We start from the raw sequence: 22086 nt of genomic DNA, 5'->3' as shown, positions 1-22086 counted from the left end.
TGTAGAATGAAACATGTCTCGGTCTTATCATATTTATATATCATTTTTCCATTGATCGATGTCTGGTCAATTTATTTATGAAGCATGTGATATCAAAATATAAATTTACGAGCTTTTATGATAATTATATAACCATTAATCGACCATCAGACTCATAGACCCATTAAGTAACTCAATATCGCATGGGCGCTAATATTCAAAGCACAGGGAAATATTAAATGAATTCTTTGTGACCCTAAATTCGTCAAAACTATTTAATTCAACAGTCTCTGTCTGAACGGCTTATCTCTTTTGATTTCCTCAAGATGAATTTCCTTTTTCTTTTTTTTTCTTAATAAAGAAACTTTTTAAGTATAGACTTTACAGATTGCATCGTTGTCCTACTGGCAGCTGAATACTTACTTGAAAAAAAGGTACAATATTTCATATTATCAGATAGTAGATTTTAGAAAGTTGCCTCTTTTAAAAAGATTAAAATATTGTTTTTATTTTTGGGTGCTTTATTTGATTGAAAGACATAACCGACCGATCCTTTAAATTTTAAGAATAAAAAAAAAAAAAAAAAAAAAAAATAGAACTTTGGCAATTTAAAGCCCGAAATGAAAATATGGATTTTAAAGAATGAAAATAAGGAATTTGTATTGAAACAAAAATACACGGCAAACGTCGATTTTTTTACTCTCAATATAGAAAACTGTATTTGTGTATTTATTTAAGAAATAAATGACAAGTTTAAAAACCACTGGAAAATAAAGTGGGTCGATCATGTGATCAAATCCTGCCGAAGGCCTTCTCAGAAGTTTTGAAGATTTGCTTTCTGCATGTTTACATAATAGAGAGATACCGTATATATATTTATTTTTTTTATTTTCTTGTCGAAAAGTTTTATAATTTGTGCATAAGTTGGAATGAGTACCAACTATTCGGCCATTCATTCAAAAGCAATTTAATACGCACAGTATATGGTAAATAAAATTACTAATTACTGAAAATATACATGTAGTAAATACACAGTGTATTAAAACTTGATCTTATATTAAACAATATAAATTGTTTCACTTCTAAAAAAAAAATGTAAAATATCGAGGATATTATCAAATAAAACAAGATGCTTCCCAAGTGTAACATACTTTATAGAAAGATGGATGATAAACATGTATTGAGCAAAAAAAAAAAAAAAATGTCAAATTATCAAATATTTATAATACAGTTAATTTTTAAAATCTTGTTTGTTTAATTGATGTTTCCGGGTACAGATCATGTGCACTACAGGTATGACCTTTTTACAACGCAAGTTAAAGATGCTCGTCCCTCAGCCAGGAACAATAACTCTTGAAATTCATCATCAATTTGAATGTCTAAAATGAGGCTGTAAACTGAAATCTTTTTTGTTCAATTTTCATTTCATACATCTGAATACATGTTTAACCCAAGGTATTTTGAAGTATCTGAAGCCCTCCTTTTTTTAAAATGTTGAATTGTGCACCCAATAAAAGGACAAAACAACTGAAGTTTTCAATGCAATCTAATTTCCTTTAAGAAGGATCGGTTGTCATGGTCATTTTTAACTTATTCTAAAAAGTCTCTTGGGGGAAAGCAGCTCTGTACTAAAAATAGGATATGCAATAAAAATTATAGCTGAAATATATGTTTTTTACTTTCCTTAATAATATTTGAATTATGCCTAAAAATCAATATTTCATATTTTTAGGCGAAACTGTTGTGTTTACATGTACCACATACATGTAGTCTCCTTAGACTCGCACTATTTATACCAAGTGTATTAGCATGAAACGAAGTTTGAAGTGGTCTGACATATCTTGAAGTGATATCACATGCTATTCAGGTAAGCATTGAAATTATAAGAACTAAAATAATACATAATTAAGCATCAAGATCAGGAATATTTTTTCAGATGCCTGATATACATAATGATTGGATTTTTTCCCATAAAGTATTTTTTGATCAATTTTCAACTATGAAATGCATAATTGTTGCTTTTATCCACATTTCCTTATCATATACGTATCTGAGCTTTTGTAATCTTCCCTATTTAAAATGTTCAAGTTTGATGATGAACTTTGAAGACAAATCATGGGTAGATGTGAATTTAGTAGCGTTTTATGAGAGTTTTCAATTACTTTACAGCTGAGGGATGAACTACCTGAATTTCAACAATAACCAATATTGCTGTACAACTTCTTTTGTTTTAAATTATCATTATTAGTATTATTACTATTGTCATTGTCTTATATGAGGCGCCGTTTTGGTATTTACTGCCAAAAAGTGATATCACCTATTCGAATAGGTGATATCACCTATTCAATTGGTGATATCACCTATTTGAGTAAGTGATATCACCTATTCAGCTTCTGAATAGGTGATATCACCTATTCGAATAGGTGATATCACCTATTCGAATAAGTGATATCACCTATTCGAATAGGTGATATCACCTATTCGATTTGAATTGGTGATATCACCTATTCGAATAGGTGATATCACTTATTCGAATAGGTGATATCACCTATTCGAATAGGTGATATCACCCATTCAAATAGGTGATATCACTTATTCCTTTTGAATAGGTGATATCACTTATTCGAATAGGTGATATCACCTATTCAAATCAAATAGGTGATATCACCTATTCGAATAGGTGATATCACTTATTCGAATAGGTGATATCACTTAATCATTTTGAATAGGTGATATCACTTATTCAAATAGGTGATATCACCTATTCAAATTATTTATGAAATAACATTTGCTCCCAAGACTATAGCTTTAATTCTCATTTACTTTCACTTTCGTTTTATAACTTACCATTCTTGCAGACAATGGATTACAGCTTCGCATTTAGTTTTAAGCACCCCAGTAGAATTTGTTGTTTGTTTTGCTCACAAATTATATTTATTACACTTATCTATCATGTATACTATAGGAAAATTCAAAGGGTCTGTAAGTCTCGTTGACTTTCACTTTCGTTTTATAACTCCCGGGTACCTGAGCGTTCTTGGAGACAATGATTACTTAAGTTGTAAGCATCGCAGTGGAATTATTAAACTTGTAGTTTGTTTTGATCCCCGATTGTTGCAAAGAAGAGGAGAAAGTGGATTGATAGATGCAGGTAAATAGCGTTTAATTGCTTTATTTTTTCATTACATAACGTAAACACCATAGGCACCCCCCAGCTTAATTGTTAAAAAATATATATCTACTATACTATAGAATATAGTATAGTAGATATATATTTTTTAACAATTAAGCAGGGGAGTGCCTATGGTAAACACAAGCTATTCCGAGGGGGCCAAGATTAGCCAACATACTTAAGCAGAAAGGGAAATTTAAATCGTTTTTATGCTAAAATCGTCTGTATTCAAAAGGTACGCTTATCTACAGATTGGTTTCATAAATTTAAAGCATTGACTTAGCTTACAGTGGTATAATTTGGAGTATTGGACAGGTATACATGAGTTTGGGATATTGAATGCGATGTCATTGAAAGCAAATAAAAAAATAGATGTACCCAAATGCATCGACCATGGGAATACAAAGTTGAATACCACGTCTATAACATATGATCTTCGTAGAAAACACATTCTTTTTTTTTTTAATTACTACAATAAATAAAAATGGTCAGCTCATTCTGTAGGCTATAAGCTGCCCTGTCTATTCGGAAATAAAAATGGCCACACACACTCAAAAAATAATCATTTTTTATTCTACAAAAGAAGGCATTTTTTCATATACACATACAAACTGTATTAACCGCCAAGTTTCATGACCCCCCCCCCCCCCCCCTTGCCAATACTCCTACAATTATGAGACAGACTTTTTTCTTGAAATAGGCATTTTTCTCCATTTGTCATTATATATTACACAGGGAAAAGTGGCTCGCATGTATTTCATATGAAATTCGCACGAATATCATGCGAATTCTTCGCATGAGAAGGAGACGAAAAGGACCACGCATGATATTCGCACGAAAATATCATGCAATTTTCACATGAAATTCGCACGAATATCATGCGAAAAGAAATTCATGCGAAATTCATGTGAAAAAAGAACCCAGGTTTCATATGAATATCATGCGAAGACAAGCATATTTTTCGTACCCCAGAAATTAATATCAAGCCATTATCTATGAGTGCCGCCCAAAGCTCAATCCATTAATTCTATTGTTCTTCCTTGGAAACAGAATTTTTGCTTCTTGCAAATGAATTTTCCTTGAACATTTAGTACCATGGATTTAATATCTTCTCTTTTTCTTACTTAGTCAGTTAATCCAGATACAAGTAATGCATGATTATACAAAAAGTAATTTTGAATTTGAAAGAATCAAAACTTGTTTTCTGGACTCCCTGACTAAATAAAGACATTTGTGACATTTATTTCTACATTGAAAACTAAAATCATTGATCTTTTTCTATCTTCTTTATTGAGGTTCTCATCACATAAGATTTCTTTATCTCGAGGATTCTTTTAAGAGGGTGTTGTCTTTATACCTGAAAATACAAAAGTAAACAATCTCAGGTTATTGAAATTCATAATGGACAATATTTTTTTAAATCAATTATGACTACCCTTGGCCTTTAAGTAGGATTAATACCTCTTGGTCATAATCACCTGTATGCCAAGTATGTTCTCCAGATACTACTCCAATAAAAAAATGTATTTTCTGAGATACTTCTATCAAATCTATGAACTTGATCTTGTCTTATGACCTCTGTTCTGGAAATGGCATATCTTATGATCATAATCAACCATTAGGGCAGTATGATCTTTGGCGGTTACTTTTTTTTTCAATATACAATTATATAATTATGTTATATGGCCAAGAATTTAAACTTGAATTCCTGTGACCTTTACATTGCTTAAATGACCAACATGCAGGGTTGTTTCACTGCCTCTAGTCATAATTAAGCAACCTTTGTATTTAGTATATATCCTCATAAATGTTATGATTATTTTATTTTTTAAAAACATATCTAGTTCAAATTACCCTATGTAAGACTTGGGATATAACTTTGAGTCACAAGCAAATTTTGTCTCAGGTATGTCTACTGTGTTTCCATTAAAGAGTTGTGATTGTAAAATAATTTAATACATTTGTACCCTTTTGACCTTGAACGTATCTAAAATGCCCTTGGTACTGGGTCAACTGGCTCATCTCTGGACACAAGCTACCTTTCTATCAGTTATGAGCCTCAGATTGTTTTCTTGGTTACAAAGTCATGTTCAAGTAAGAATTTAATTCTCTTATTCCTCTTTTTAAAAGTTTGACAAATCAGTCTGTAAATTCCTGTTACCAGTTAGTTTAATGGTATATAATTACAAAGTGTAGGGAAAAACAAGATGTGTTTCTGAAACACTGATGCCCCCGTATGGCAACTTATGGCAAAGGTTATAGTTTCTCAAATGCAAGTCAAACTTCAAGGTCGAGAGATCAAAAATGCCCAAGCACCAACCATTCAACAGTTATGATAAAGGTTAATGTTTTCTAAAAGTGGGTCAAACTCCAAGGTCAAAGTCAAAGGGGCAAAATCAATGGTATTAAGGGGGAGGACCTTGTCATAAGAAATAAACATGCAGAATATAAAAGCCCTAGCACCAACTGTTCAAAAGTTATGGCCAAGGTTAAAGTTTTTCAAAAGTAGGTCAAACTCCAAGGTCAAGGTCAAATATGTTGATATCCAAAAAAGGTCTTGTCACAAGAAATACACCTGTGAAATTTGAAAGCCTTAGTACTAACTGTTGAAAAGTTACTGCCAAGGTAAATGTTTTTTAAAAGTGGGTCAAACTCTAAGGTCAAGGTCAAAAAGTTAAAAATATTTACACCCAAGTAAAAGTCTTGTCATGATGAATACATATGTGAAATCTGAAAACCCTAGCACCAACTGTTCAAAAGTTAAGGTCAAGTTTAAAGTTGGGTAGATTTTTACAAAAGTGGGTCAAACTCCAAGGTCAAGGTCAAATATGTAGGTACCCAAAGGAAGGTCTTGTCACAATGAATACACATGTGAAATATGGACGGACGGGGCAAAAACTATATACCCACGTCTCTTCGATTACTGGGGCATTATTATAAAGTAGTTTAAAAGATAATTTCCAGACAAAACATGTCTACAGACAGACAAACAGACATCGTGATTCCAGGACACCCTTACAACTTCTTTGTAGGAGCTAGTATATAACTTCATTGTAGGGGCAAATTTTTTTTAGCTTTTACCAATAATATATGACCCAATGATCTTGACTTTTGAGATAATTCAATGTTTTACTACACCCACATCACTGTTTTCATTATCCCTAAATGCTCTCCCCTTGGAAAATAGTTAGTCTGCACATTTCTGTTAAAACTTGAATTTCCTTAATCTGAGACATAAACAAAACATGAGTTGTGCTAAATGGCCAAGTTTGCAATGGTTAAAACTGGCATTTAGGTGTGTTTCTAGAGAATATGTAATAGGAAAATGCAAAACTTTACAACAACAGGCAGACAAGTTTTGAATGAAAAGGCTTACTAAAGCTTCTGGTTTAGGTGGGAATAATAAAATTAAATATGCTCAGCTTAATGTCAAATTTAAATTGTCCAAAAAAAAAAAAAAAAAAAAAATCATATATGTATTTACTTACATGCACCATTGACAAATCTGCTTGCATGATGTATCTTCTGAGGATATAGGTACTCTGGTATTTGAAGCTGTGATGACATGCTAACTGTGCCCTAAGAGTGAAACTTAAAAATGTCAGATACTGTCAATTCAATAGCATTTGGTTAATTATCTCCTTAGTACCACTGCATTTTTATACATTTATTCTATAAATTAGCAGAATATATTTAAGAAATACAAGATAAGCCGAAATAACCTGAATGCTTATGGTTCTGCTAGTCTGATTCACATAATTCACAGGGAAAAAAAAATCCTGCTTTTCCGCGGCCTTATACTGCTTTTCCGCAATTATATTTTTGCTTTTACACAACTTTTATCTTGTACCTCTTCCATTAGCTAGGTAAAACCTGTTGCCCTTTGCTTACCACAGGGAGGTGGAAGTAGGATTTTATGCAGGATAAGTCTTGTAAAACATTAGATAAGAACATTTAGATTTAAAACCATTAGTACTGGAATTTAAAAAAAAGATTGAAAATCCATAGTATATAAAAACAATTTGTTTCTGTATGAACAAATTCCGTAACATCTAAAACCTACCACTGACCAGTGTAAAACACAAGATCCATTCAATTTTCATAACAATGTGAGTTAGTACTCACCACCGAATGCTATGATGGAATTTACAGCTAAATACACTGGTAAATATCGGCAACCGTTGGTATTAAATGCTAACTGTGACCAATTAATAATCGTGGAAAGGAGGTATAAAGAAAGGAGATAACACATAACATATAGTAACAAGAGGCCCATGGGCCACATTGCTCATCTGAGCACATTGCCTAAATAAAAAAAAAAGCAGAAATCAGTTTAGTATTGAAAAGATTAAATATATAAGCTAGTGATCACAAATATCCCCTCCCGTCAGGGAAAGGGGGGCATGATTTATTCACATTTGAATTTACACTAAGGATGCTTTCATATTTCTTTGACTAATCATGGCTTAACGAGCTTTTTTTCTATGTTTGATCTTCTATTGTGGCCCCACCCTACCCCCAGGGGACATGATTTGAACAAATTTAAATATACCTTACCTAAGGATGCTTCTGAATTAATATGGCTAATCATGGATTTGCAATTCTTAGGAGGAAGATTTTTAAATGATTTCTCTTATATGTTCTCATTTTAAACTTTGATCACCAATTATGGCCCCTCCCTACCCCTGGGGTCATGATTTGAACAATCTTGAATCTAAACTATCGAGGATGCCTCCAAATAAATATGTCTAATCACTGCTTAACTGTTCTTGAGAAGAAGATTTTTCATATATGTATGCCTACAGAAAAATTGGATCACCCATTAAGGCCCTCCCAACCCCCAGGGGTAGTGATTTGAACAAACTTGAATTTATACTACCTGACAATGCTTCCATATAAATATGACCAACCATGGATTTGCTGTTCTTGAGAAGGAGATTTTTAAAGATTTTTTCTATATATTAATTTCTATGTAATAATTTGTTCACTCATTGTGACCCCACCCTAGCCCCGGGGGTCATGGTTTGAACAAACTTGAATCTACACTACCTAAGGATGCTTCTATATAAAAATCACCAATCATGACTTTATTGTTCCTGAAAAGAAGATATTTTAAAGATTTTTCATGTTTTCCTATGTAAAACATTGATCGCCCATTGTGGCCCAACCCTATCCCAAAGGGTCATGAGTTTAACAAACTTGAATCTACATTATGTCAGAAAGCTTTCACATAAGTTTCATCTTTCTGACCCCGTGGTTCTAATGAGAAGAAGATCTTTAAATACCCACACCCAATTTTTACTATTTCTTAGTTATCTCCCCTTGGAAGAGGGTGTGGCCCTTCATTTAAAGAAATTTGATACCACTTTACCAAAGGAAACTCTGTATAAAGTTTGGTTGAAATTGGCTCAGTGGTTCTGGAGAAGAAGATGAAAATGTGTGAAGTTTATGACAACGACGACGGACACATTTTGATCAGAGAAGCTCACTTGAGCCTTCGGCTTAGGTGAGCTTAAAACCAATCACGGAAAAGCAGCATGGAGTAGTCGCAGAAAAGCAGACAGGTTGCGAAAATAAAATGGTGAGAAAAGTATGTCAGCCACATAATTATAAATAACAACATTATATATATATATATATATATATATATATATATATATATATATATATATATATATATATATATATATATATATATATATATATTGATGTATACCTTTGCAATAATATTTCATGCTAGATTTTTTTTTACCTGTCTGCATGTAACATATATATAATCTTTGAGAAGCTATCAGTGTGGTATAATGGGGACCATCTGCTCATTCACTAGCAAATACCTGCAAGTTAATTTAGAATACAACATTTTAGTAAATATTTCCCAAACATGTCATTAGTAAACACAAAATAGAATACACAGTGCAACTCATTTATAGGAAAGTTACCCAGACTTGCTTTCTAATAACTAAGCTTCTCTATATATCTGCATGTATTTTGCACAGGTACTTGGGTCTTGGTTTATAAATATGTATGTACCTTATTGATATGTAAAAAAAAAGTACTTTTATTACATATCAATAAGGTACATGTACATACATATTTATAAACCAAGACCCAAGTACTTGTGGTATTTTGGAATGCATAAAAGTTTAATTCCTAAAACAACTGTGATTTACTTTATAATAAGCAACTCTTTTTATGAGAACTGAGTTAATTCTGTTATATTTTCAATTAAAAATGTTTAAATATGTTTACAGTGGCATTAGTGCTCCTAAATAAATATTTTTTATCTCTAGCTCAATCAAAAAAAAAAAAAATTAATTAGCTATATTACATCACTGCTTTTATTATTGCAAACAGATTGTCAAACTTCAAACTCAATGAATTATACAATGAAATGTAAACATTTTTTTATATATATATCCCCATTTATAACTAACCTCCTAGTGTAGTCCAATTCTAGCCCCCACCCTCTCCGATGGACACTGGGGCCACAATTTGAACTTGAATATGCACCATGCATCATGCAATATACAATACAGTAATATTGATTTTCCAAACAGTTGTACAGAAATGAATATCAAATCTTGGACAAGAATAAATGAACTTAGCTCTCTTAATTGAAAATGATTAATCCACACTTTTCAAAAGCTATATCCCTTGTCTAGCCTTTTGCTGCCATCTTTGGAATAAACCCATAAAATTTGTTACTTGTTGGTTGTATTACTGTCATTTCACATCAGAATAGTATTTGTATCTTTAATTTTGATTGCCTCAAAATTGAGTTGCCTCTACCTTCAAAGTAATTTCTTAAAACACTGTGAATTTATCACAGCACACACCAATGCCTGTCCTGGTGGCAAAAAGATCAAAGAAAACATCATTCTTTTCATTCTTTAAGTTTTGACCTTTTGTTTAAGTGATTATAGTGGATTGTACCACATGGAAAGAAAAAAAAGACCCCACAAAGGGACACAACTCATTCACTATTTGCAAACTAGTGAGTGATCATGAACTACAATGTATCTAAACAGATGTGCCGGGTCCCACTGTGCATGTCATTAGTACATTGTAGTAATTGTATAAATATCATGGTTCTATATATAGAGAGAGTAACCTCTTTGTGAATACATGTACATTTACAAATAAATGTTTTGACTGGTGGTGATGGGGTGAATGTGAGGTGTAAAGGAGAGTTTGGAGAGGAAGAAATAGGGAAGGTTGGAGTCAGACAGAGGAAGAAAAAGGAAATTCAAAATAGTAGAGTTGAAGAATTGGGAGCTAAGAGGATAAAAGACCACACCCACTTTTTTCCAGGCCACCCTTCTATTATGTATCTTTTTTTTTAGAACAAAATGATTGACTTACAGTCTGATTAAAAATAAAATCTATATCAGGTATATCCTAATCTACATATATATTTCTCAGCAGTGCTGTATATTGCTTGGTGCGGTTTACACCAGACCCGGGTGCAACAGGCATTCGTTTCAAACAGTACCCTAGTTCACTATGAAAAAAAGAGTGCCTGTGCCAGGCCCATCTTATTTCAACATATCTATTTATAAAGTTGTCAACATATAATTCAATAAATTATATTACATCCATCTGGTGCTAAAGGAGATGATAATGTAGCAGTGTGTTTTAACTGTATATAATGTATATTACATAATATTTGAATAAATATTATTGATATAAATGAAATTAAATAAGATTTTATGATTTAATACAAATCCCAGATCCACCTCTTTATTTACTTGGTGAGCGATAGAGTTCAAAGGTTATGACATTAGGGTTCTGTAATTTTATTGGTTGTAAGATTTGGTGGTTCTGAGTTGTTCTCAGGTAGACTACTCAGAGATTTTGGTCAGGTTGGCTGTGTGTAAATTTAGAGAGATTTTCAAGACAAAGACTTTGAGACCTTTAAGACCAGACCTGACAGTAAGTATAAAGTTTAACATTCTATATCTTTATAATATGTCTATTTAGCTAATATCACTGTTTGAAAGAAGAGTGAAAGTTTAAATATGAATAAAACTAAATTTAAAGCATTTTACCTCAGAGTATAAATTTATTTGAATTAAGAGTATTATGGTATGTATAGTATAGTGTACAGTATTTGTTATTAGATGTGTAGACCTGTATGATGCATCCAGGCTATTTACTATGTTTTATGGAATGGGCCTTGTCCCATAGAGAGGTAATTTGAATATATGTTACGTTTTGTATATTTTAAGTTATAATTACATATTGTTACATTTATTGAATGTGGCAGTACATAATTTGTGTAAAGAATATTTGTACAGTGATTTATTTATATGCTAAATATTCAAAGTAAGGAAGAGATAACTCTTAACTGTTAAATCTATTTATTGTACATCAATAAAAATAAGTAATATATATTGTATACATTTGTTATCTCATGTGATATTCATTGTTATTATTTTATTTTATAGGGCCGTTTTGTTTATAATATTGACTTCCATAAACATCAGTAATAAACACAGTAATGAACCCTTAGCCAGGAGTTGAGTTATTTACATATAGTATAAACCACCCCTGCAACAATAAAAATATGACAATCTTACAGAAAATATGCAGTTCACTATTGAATTTACTCTGCTCTTTCTTGTCTGCTTTCTCAGCCGCATGATGACGTAATATGTGACGTACGGCATTCCATAAAAAAAAAAACTACTTTTGGTTTCGTAAAATAAGTGTATACCCCGTAGTCATCAAAGTTCCGACTTCGACGCGGAAATAGATTTTCAAAATAAAGGTTTAAAGGACAAAAATTACCGTTATTTAGATATTTCCCGATTCTGTGAAGAATACGAAATTGATTGGCCGAATTAGCCAGGTTCTACTTGCACTTCCTGTTACAGAAAAAAAAAGAGTGTACCCTCCTGTGGCTTGTTCCAAAGTTTCCTTTTGGATTTATGTGCTCTAATCCTTTGAAACGACGGTGAATATGTATGTACTATTAATTGTTTGTCATATTTTGTGTTTAAAATGTAGATTCTTATTGATATTCATTTTGCAACGAAAATTTTCAGAGTAAATTCGGATCTCGTTTTCATTTCAGGTTCAACATAACACGGCCAGTGAATCGAATGGTTCCGTTTCATCGAAGACATAATGAAGTTATGCATTTTTTATGCTAAGCGACAACTATTTGAAGGCTTTGCTAAATTTTGAGTGAGTAATTAACATTAAAAGTGATTTTTTTTTACTGTGTATATTGTTCTGACACATGTGCAGAGACTTGTAAACACGACTTTTACAGTGTATCACACAAAATATTTTAGGACGCAGGTTCCACAAAAGATCCAATTTTCTTGGGGATTAATCTCACAAATGTGAGGGTTTGAAAAAAAATTCTTGTAATAAACTGTTGCATTTGATATATTCTTATTATTTTATGCAGATTTAAAAAAAATCCTCTTTTCAGCATTGTAATGTCTGTAAAACTCATAAATCCAATTGGAATATCATAACTAAAATGGAGTATTATATCTCATTTGAACAATTGGTTCCAATAACAACCTTATACAGTGTTTTCCCTTTATTTCAAAGTAAAGGGTTAGAGATCAATTGTATCGGGCTTTGGGTTGAGGTTTATGACAAATCTCTGTGGACCTTACAACAATTAGATTTTATTTTGTTTTTTATTTCAGAGTGGCATTTTTATCAATTGAAGCGATCAATTTGGCCGGTAGCTGGTTCTTAGGGAAAACACTACTTATATAGAGAGTTGGACAATAACATATTCTGATGTCTGACATATGCCTCTATTGTGCAGTTATTAATGTACAAAACATAGGGTCTTCTGTTTTGCTCAAAACATATAGTACCAGTGCAATTTAACATAGACAAGTTGACAAAACATGGACCTTTCAGGTGATATCATGGAATTTATTGTATGTAATGACGTCCTATTCAGTAATTCTAGGAGTTAGCCCCTTTGACTGAAACAATTTGAATATCAGTATGGGTAGTAATATAATAAATATTTTTATGATTTAATTTCTTTGTAGGAAATGCTTGTCAGGACAAAAGACCGAAAAAAAGACTGAAAAACTGCCTTTAAACACAGCAATCATTAATGTTAATGGATTCATAAGGAGCATCCAAACAATATGATATTGGGATCATCAGAGACAGGCAATTTTTTACCACTCACTGTGACAGATGCATCTAAATAAACATTGAAATGTTAAATTTTTTGTTCATTGCTTTTTCTCATATGGTATAAATATTGCATAATATTCGTGTGAATATCGCACGATTTTCATATGAATAACACACAAAGTGGAATTTGTATGAATATCATGCGAAATTTCAGTCGCATGAAAATCGCATGAATTTCGCATGAAATTTGTGTGGTAACATTCACATGAAATTCGCATGTGGGACTTTTCACATGATTTTTGAATGATTTTCGCATAAATTTCATGCGAAAAGGCAAACGCATGAAAATCATGCGAGCCACTTTTCCCTGTGTACAGGGCTGCACAAGGTACTGAAAAAGGGACAGTGCTTTGACATGTTTGAGTGAATGTGTTATCCATGTATCTGCAAATGAAGCAGATCCCCCAGTGAAGAGTGTGACAACTTCCAACTTCCAAGTTGTTAATGACGGAACTCCATTTAAATCAGGTACAGGTCAAAGTTTTGGCTGCACATTTCTTTTACAATATTCAAAACATAATAATTCAGGATCAAGTTCACACAAGCTCACATTCCATGGTTACTTACAGCACCATTATGCTAGATAAATTTGTTATGATACACTTTCATGTTAAATAGTCAAATTTGATTGGTTTAAAAAACATTTGTTAACAAGTACTATTACCATACTGTATGCCAAACATTACATCCCAAATGGTTGAAAATGCATGACTACGGGTAACAGTATATACAGTTATAAAAAATGTTAACTGTGCAGAATGTTTGCACATTTGTTTCACCTTGATGTTTTCTTTAAAATGCATTTTATGACAAGAAAAATATTACCTGTTTATTTTGGGTGATGTAAAATTCTTACCCCTTAAAAACCATTGCTGACCGAGGCGAGGTCAGCGATGGTTTTTGTGGTATAACAATTTCACGTTATCCTACTAAACATGTAATATTTTTATGTTATATGTACTTCTATTTGTAAATGTTAATGACTGTGAAAAACATAAATATTTATAAATTAGTAAAATCAATTTAATACACTATAAATACACAAAAGGACAAATTTGTACATAATTCTCTATGATTAGGTTAATTAGTTTATATAAAGGATGTACTAGTAAATGGGCATGATATATCATTGTTAATATTCAAGAAAGTGTTAACTGTTTTTCTTGTAGATGCAGCTCCTTTCCATCTGATGTTTTCCAGGTTTTTGTGAAAAGTTTTCTTAAAAAATGGCACCATTCACCCACAAATACTATGCCAGTGGAACTGTGATATCAATCAACTGCTTATGACACTGTTAATTGGCAGAGAAATTATTTTTTTTTATTTGGGACAAGCAATCTGTTTCAAACATTTTATGCCTGCAAATTGGTACATGTACTTCATAAAATGCTTGAAGGATGCTAAAGGCTACTGAAATTCCAAGCCAGATGAAATTCAAAAGGATTGATACAAAAGTCATTTGAAGTTTTCTATTCTTAGTGATGAGTGTTTTTCAGGATGCCCTCTGATATCATAGCTACAACTGGTCACTGTCCTTTGTTAGTTACACATGCAGACATCTTATTAAGGCAGTGATATAAGTAGCTCGAAGTGGATGCTTTATTGTTTTCCTCAGATTTATAACCTGGATTGATCTCTGATACAGTAATTTAAAGCCATGTCTTTTCACTGTCACAAAGTACTGAAATAAAAATAATTTTGATTAAAATATTTTTTTTTAATTCATTTCATTAAATTTTTAAGCTACAGAAATTCAAATTAATTACCTATTAGTAAATAGAAATCTTTAATTGATTAGCAAGCCTTTGCATTGTCAGATCCTTTTCTGAAAGGACCATTTACCTTTAACAACGTCAGGACAGGTGAGGCAACTGGCTGGTCTTCATGCTGGAAGTTTGTGTTAACTCTGTAATCTTTTTAAACAAAACCATCCAGTGATGTCCTAAGATTGCCAGATGAGCAGACATATACCTGTATTTAAGAAAGATTCTGTAACATGACATAGAATTTTTGCACAGCTTGACACACAACTGATGGTAACTTAGGTGCCTGCAAAATAATAAATCTGGCACATATTTATTTATTTGATACAAATCAGAACAAAATTTGTCCTTTTACAGAACAAATTATTTTCATTATAAAGAAAAGAGAAATGCATATGTACTGTGTTAATACATATAACCTGTATTATTGGATATTTTCACCCCATTCTAATTTTTAAAATATTCTCTCTTTCACCCTTGAAAACAATTTTGCCCTTTTCAAATTTGATCAGACACATTTGTGTTTAAAAGATATATGCTGCCTTCTTCGAATTTGTCCTGTTTTAAATTCACCTACTTGTAAGGAGGGCAGAATGAGAAAAATAAAACTGGGGCGAAAAATTTCCAGAACAAAGTACCATTACTTGCCTGCCTGTTGTACTATAACTCCTCCAGCCTTACAATATTCTATAATCATTGCTTTCATGCGATACCCCCCAGTGGATTGATGGTCTCTTTTCCAAATTATATGCACTTTCTAAAAAGAATGAATTTGTCAATTTATAAAATTTAGTATTACAAGTTAATAAAGACAGTAAAACAATGTTATCAACATTTATATGCAAATGAACCTCTGTATAAATCACTAATAAATGATTGACAACTTGTATGGAATATATCGAATACCCTTAATTTTGCATTTGGAAACTCAGCATTAAGGCCAAACAAAAAAATATGTGTGGTTCCGGTTACACCTCCAAAAAAATAGGGTAGGAAGGGATTTTTTTTTTTTTTTTTTTTTTTTTGGTACAAAATGATTTTCTAAATTTTTCTAAATAATACCTATTTCTTTTCGTTAGCATAAGTGAACTATTTTATGTGTAGAGTGTTAGATATGTTTTCTCTTAAGCATATGGATTAGATATGTGCTTTAATGTGTGAATAAAATGTCTTGGGTATTTAAACAGTTGTCTGCCAATTCTATTCATTCGAGTTCATACTCATCTAGAAAATACAATGTTTGAAGAAAATCAGCATGAGCAAATTGAATTATTTAACTGTTATTTGGATATTATATTTTCTTTTTTTAGAATGTTATGTGTTTACGAAGATGATATGTGCTATCCTTGTTTTTAAAGGATGATATTAATTTCAGAATTGTATATTATAAGTAAAATTAATGGATATCTTAAGCATTATACATTAAATCTTAAATATAGATCATGATTTCTCTATCGGAAGTCTTTATACAGGTATATAAAATCTAAAATTGTACATTATAGAATGCGAAAAAACAGAAATATTTTGTGAAGAGCTGAGTATATAACTCATAACTAATAAATGTTTTGTTTATTTTGAATTCAGTCTTTTCCAACTATGGTTCAGAAAAGAAATGTTTTATTTGTGGATGAACAGAGTGAAGGAGAAAATAAGTGGCATTTCGATGTGGCGTTAAATATATTAGTCAACATTGGCAGGGGGCACCCTAGTTATGAATATGAAACAAATATTTTTAAATCAAAAATAATGAAAACACAATCTTTTCTTTTTGTAAAAAATAAAGTCCAAAGTGAACATCCTTTTTTTAAAATCAGTGTTTATAAATGAAATTAATTAATTACTTTTATCCAGAACAGTTCTTATTTTACTTAATAATAAATTCTGAACTATAAACTAGAAAACGGACATGAGAGTTCTGCTAAGAGCTGTCGGAGGAAAAGAATGTGACACCTACACTTTGTACAGTAATGTTTAAAACAAAATAAATCACCTAAGCAAGATGACATAGAATCATTCAAATTTGTCAGAATTACAAATATTTAATATTATTAAAATTTTAAATCCTTTCATGAAACCTTTTTGCCTCATTGAAGACTTCATACTTCCAAGCTCATTTCTCATATATATTGGTGTTTTGCAAGTTGACTTTATTCATGTAAAATCAGCAGTCTTCTTTTTCACTTTTCCTCATGAACTGTTTTTTTTTTCTACTTTCGGTTTAAAAGAAATGATCCTGATATAAATTATTTAATAGTTTACAAGTTAATCAATCTTACACATTGGGCTAATTCTTGCGTAATCAATGCAATCAAATAAATGTTTTCTCATGTTATCTTCCCCCTAACTCCAAAAAACGTTACCTGGCCAGCTGTCTGTGTGCTTTCAAGCGAGAAGTGATTTCCTATCCTGACTTCACACCTTTGCGTGCATTAAATAATAAAGGGGCTAATCAGCATGCACTTGTTATAAACCAGCTGTAAACAGAGCAACTAACTGAATCTCGCCACTCTTGGGCATATTTATTTAATTTTGGCAACCAAAAAACAAACAAACAAAAAAACATGGCGCTGGAAAAAGGTATACTGCCACGCCATGCTAGCTTGCTTTAGATTTAACACCATCAAACACTTGCACTACGTGTTGAAACGATTTTTGCATGGAGGCCGCCATTGCTGGAACTAAAACTAATACCGAAGTGGATGACGGAAATCGCGGAAAATTCTGGAAAATAAATTTGAATATTGCCGAAAAAAAGTTTAGGGTCGGGGATCTAAAATAGGGACGGTCAGGTAATGGGAACCACACATATTTTTTTATTTGGCCTAATAATATTCCATACATGATTGAGCTGTCACCTGATGAACCTTTAATTCTTTTCTATTTTTATTTTTTATATGTATATGAATTATAAGAGTAAATGTAAGTCCAAAAACTTATTTTGTGACATCAATTTCATACCTGTATTTGAGTTGCCTTTTTGAGGATATACCGGGTAGATTATTCAAAGTCGATGTACATGTAGTCTTAGATGCTGCAGTTCTCTTGTACTTTAGCTATAAATAAATCTTAATGTATACAATTGTGTAAGATGAAAGAATATTTCAAACACTGCATGAAACAGACCAAAACTTTAACCAAAATATCCTCTATAACATGCTCTCTAAACTGAAGAATATGGTCATATAATTGCAGTCATATGAATTTTGTTCAATGATAAATGCAGAGAGAATTTGCAGAATATATAAAGAAAGTTTTATCGATGGGATTGGGAAATAAGCACGTCTAGTACAATCTCTTAATTTAGCTATATAGCTTGAAATAGCTATTTAGCTTTATTAAGCTATTCAAAATAGCTTGATTTAGCTATTTATATGCAGTTTTGCATGTATTTGACTATTCATATATGTGCTATGGGCTATCGAAACAACAAGCAAAATCAAAGATAGCTCCAACTTTGCAACTTTTGATTACTTTTAAGCAAAAGATAAATTTCTATTATATGAGTAACTGTCCACTACCTTGTGTGCACTGAGGCATGGATAAGTATGATTGCTTCTCATTGAATGTACAGAATTAATCAATTATCTTGTTGACCATAATTGGCCTCCTTTATAAATTCATTGAAGAAGTAACTGTATCAATTGCATATGTAGCCCAAAAACTTTTAGAATTTGAGTACAAAGTCTCTTTTGTTTCTATTTTCCTAATTATCTCCCCTTGTTTAAGGGTCACAACCCTAGTTTTAGTATAAATGGAAGCCCTTGGCCCAAGGATACCCTGTGACAAATTTGACAATAATTGGCCAAAGGGTTCTTGAGTTATGGCCCATATTCTAAAAAGTTTACTCACACCGCACAAATGGCCATAGCATTAGCTCTTTGGGCCTTTGGCTCAGAAGAGCTTAAAAAATGAACCTCTTACATTGACTTTTGGTCAATATTTTTTTTACAGTTTTTTGTTTAGTTTTTTGATGAACAGTGTACAGTATTTTCACCCAAATTCCTGTATTTTGAGGACTGCTGTACAGTATTTGGGCCTAAAAATTATCACATGTATGCAAGGAGATTTTAATGAGTGAGTTTTAAATGCATCAATTTCAGATGAGTTCAAGGTTGAGTATCATCACTGCACCAAGGTGCGACTTTTTGTGCATGCTGAGAAAAGTATACATTTAAGAAAAAGTGTGATAAAATAGCTAAATTAAGCTATTCTGAACAGCTTAATAAAGCTATATATATAGCTAAATCAAAAGATTGTACTGGACCTGATAAGTGCTTTCAAACATTGAATACTTAAAAAACTAGACCTACTGACATGCAACAGCTAAATTTTTGTTGATAAATGAAACGTATTCTGAACAAATTATTTACCCAAACAAAGGTGATGCTGTCACAAGGTAGCGGGATGTTTCGCACCTGTGCATGGTTCGCCCCACGATGTTTCGCGCCCATTCTGTTTCGCGCTAAGATGGTTCGCCCCACGATGTTTCACTCTAAGAACATAAATGTGTTACTGAGTTTAGTTCATTTAACAAAATTTTAGATTTTAAATATATGTAAATATAGATATTTTTGGAACATTTTTTTTTTTTTAATTTAAGAAGATTATATTTGAAGCAGAGACGTAAACTATTTATGTCTGTGTTTGAAGTATACATACATAGCATTATTATGAATTACTATAACACCGTGATAATTACGTATAAGTAGATAATTATAATACCGCCATCTAATTAAGTAATTATTGCTGGCTTGGACTAGATAGAACGTTCTATCGTTAAAATGATATTGTCCTACGGACCCGGTTTAACGATAGAATTCGTTCCGTGTATTGGCAATGTTGCAAAATAAACACGGGCGATAACTCGAACTCTGTGCATTTTCTATGAACAATCCAGAGAGTTCCGAATGTCAACATGGCGTTAAATTTGAAGCGAGGAAAAAACGTTGAGAAAATAAGTTGAATTTTCGTATTTATATGGATTATTTTTTAGGTTAAAAGGTATATACAATCTCAAAAAGGTTTGTTATGATTAATTTGGTAGTTACTTTTAGTGCAACTCCTTTTGTATTCTTCAAAATCATTTCGGAGTGGATCCACTCCGATTTGCTACATTGCAAGTATATGGGACGTATTCTAACTGTGGTGAGGGCTTGTCCCGAGACACAGTTAGATTATTCTAACTAGGCTTGGACAACCCATACATCAACTTAAATTTTCACCTTTTGATCTCCAACTTATTACAATTAAATCCTCATTGAAACACTGTTGAATTGTTGAACAGACAGTCACACGCTGAGCAAACGGACACCGTACGATCCGTTAACTATAGCAGTGCATGTTATTAAGTCATGAATTTGAGCACACAAAATATTTATATCATATTTGATAAATAATTTAAAACGGATGAAAATGTGATGAAATATTAAAATAAAACGTGAGATGTTTCGCGCCGAAATCGGCGCGAATCATCCTGGCGCGAACCATCTCAGTGCGAAACAGAATTGGCGCGAAACATCCCGGATTCTGTCACAAGATGACGTTCGTACCCATCTGACACTTACACTACTCCTCCTTAATCAGCTGGTAATAACATCATTATCCTCGAATTCAAGAAAAATCTGTTAATAAATTAGTTGGAATGATGATAACAAAACTATTCTTATCAGATACAAATGTATAATATAAGACTTCTATTTCACCCAAGAATACCCAAGAAGCAGGTGACATTCTCTGACTTGTTTACCTGTACTTCGATCGAAATTCTTCTCCTACTTGCTCGCACCCAAGCTTTTACGACCCTCAATTTATCCATCGTAAGTCGGAGAACCCTCCGGCTTTGTACAACTGCTTAAACTTTCCTTATACGCTTTGTGTAAACCATAAACATGCATGACCCAATACACATCTCCATGTGTGAGGTACCTGGAAGTATATATTATCGAAAAATCTCGCGAGTCACGTGACGAGACTTACAGACCCTAACGCAGCCCGAATTTGCTTGGTTCCAATGAAAATCTAGATAATCTTGAGGAAGGGAGCATTCATTATTTGTTGTTGTAAGAAATGCGAATAGGTGATATCACCTATTCGAATAGGTGATATCACTCATTCAAATTGAATAGGTGATATCACCTATTCGTATAGGTGATATCACCAATTCATTTCGAATAGGTGATATCACCTATTCGAATAAGTGATATCACCTATTCGAATAAGTGATATCACCTATTCGAATAGGTGATATCACCAATTCGAATAGGTGATATCACCTATTCAATTTGAATGAGTGATATCACCTATTCGAATAGGTGATATCACCTATTCGAATAGGTGATATCACTTATTCGAATAGGTGATATCACTTTTTGGCAGTAAATACCAAAACGGCGCCTCATAGTCTTAACACTATAAGAGTGATGTATCTATTTAGCGATTCCACTTGATACCATTTGAGATATATTTATGAATTATTTTAATCTTGAAAGAAATAAATACATTTTTTTAACAAAAAGAAAAAAAAGAAGAAAAAAGAGGTTTCTGGGCCACATCGCTCACCTGAGCACTTTGGCTAGGGAAAAGCAGAAATCAGTTCATCATAGAAAAAGTGTAAATATATACGAGGGTTGTCAGTAAAGTTCGTGGACAAGCTAATTTATAAATAAAAGTTGTTTTATAGATATTTATTATTAGCATATTTATAATCCTTTACTATATGTGAATTATAAAATGTAAAATTTTATTCAAATTTAATTGTATAATTACAATTATGACTTCATTATTAGACTTGGGATGGTGACCCGGAGCACGGCAAAGTTTTAATTAAAAAGTTATTTATCACTTTATACATTTCATTTGTATTTGGTAAAATTCCGCAAAAATTTGGATGACTTTCGCATTTTGACGTTGACAAATGTTTTAGCATCACATCTGCAAAATTTGAATGTTCAAAGTTTCGAAATGGCAGAGAAATCGAAGTTAGAACCT

At 32.1% G+C, this 22086-nt stretch overlaps 1 long non-coding RNA gene across 1 annotated transcript; it reads right to left on the bottom strand.

The window, feature by feature from the left end:
- Positions 1 to 15750: 15750 nt before the first annotated feature.
- Positions 15751 to 19645, bottom strand: LOC133183813 (uncharacterized). The gene is made up of 3 exons (XR_009720736.1): positions 19470 to 19645; positions 18058 to 18152; positions 15751 to 15856 (listed from the first exon to the last, which is right to left on the bottom strand). It is a non-coding gene; the product is annotated as an uncharacterized LOC133183813 (long non-coding RNA).
- Between the last annotated feature and the right edge of the window lie 2441 nt (positions 19646 to 22086).

This window comes from Saccostrea echinata, unplaced genomic scaffold (genome assembly GCF_033153115.1).
Source record: "Saccostrea echinata isolate AGI-Se365-2 ecotype Australia unplaced genomic scaffold, CSIRO_AGI_Sech_v1 ptg000009l, whole genome shotgun sequence".
Taxonomy (NCBI): Eukaryota; Metazoa; Mollusca; class Bivalvia; order Ostreida; family Ostreidae; genus Saccostrea; species Saccostrea echinata.
The sequence above is the reverse complement of the archived record's forward strand: the minus strand, read 5'-3'. Positions and strand labels throughout refer to the sequence as shown.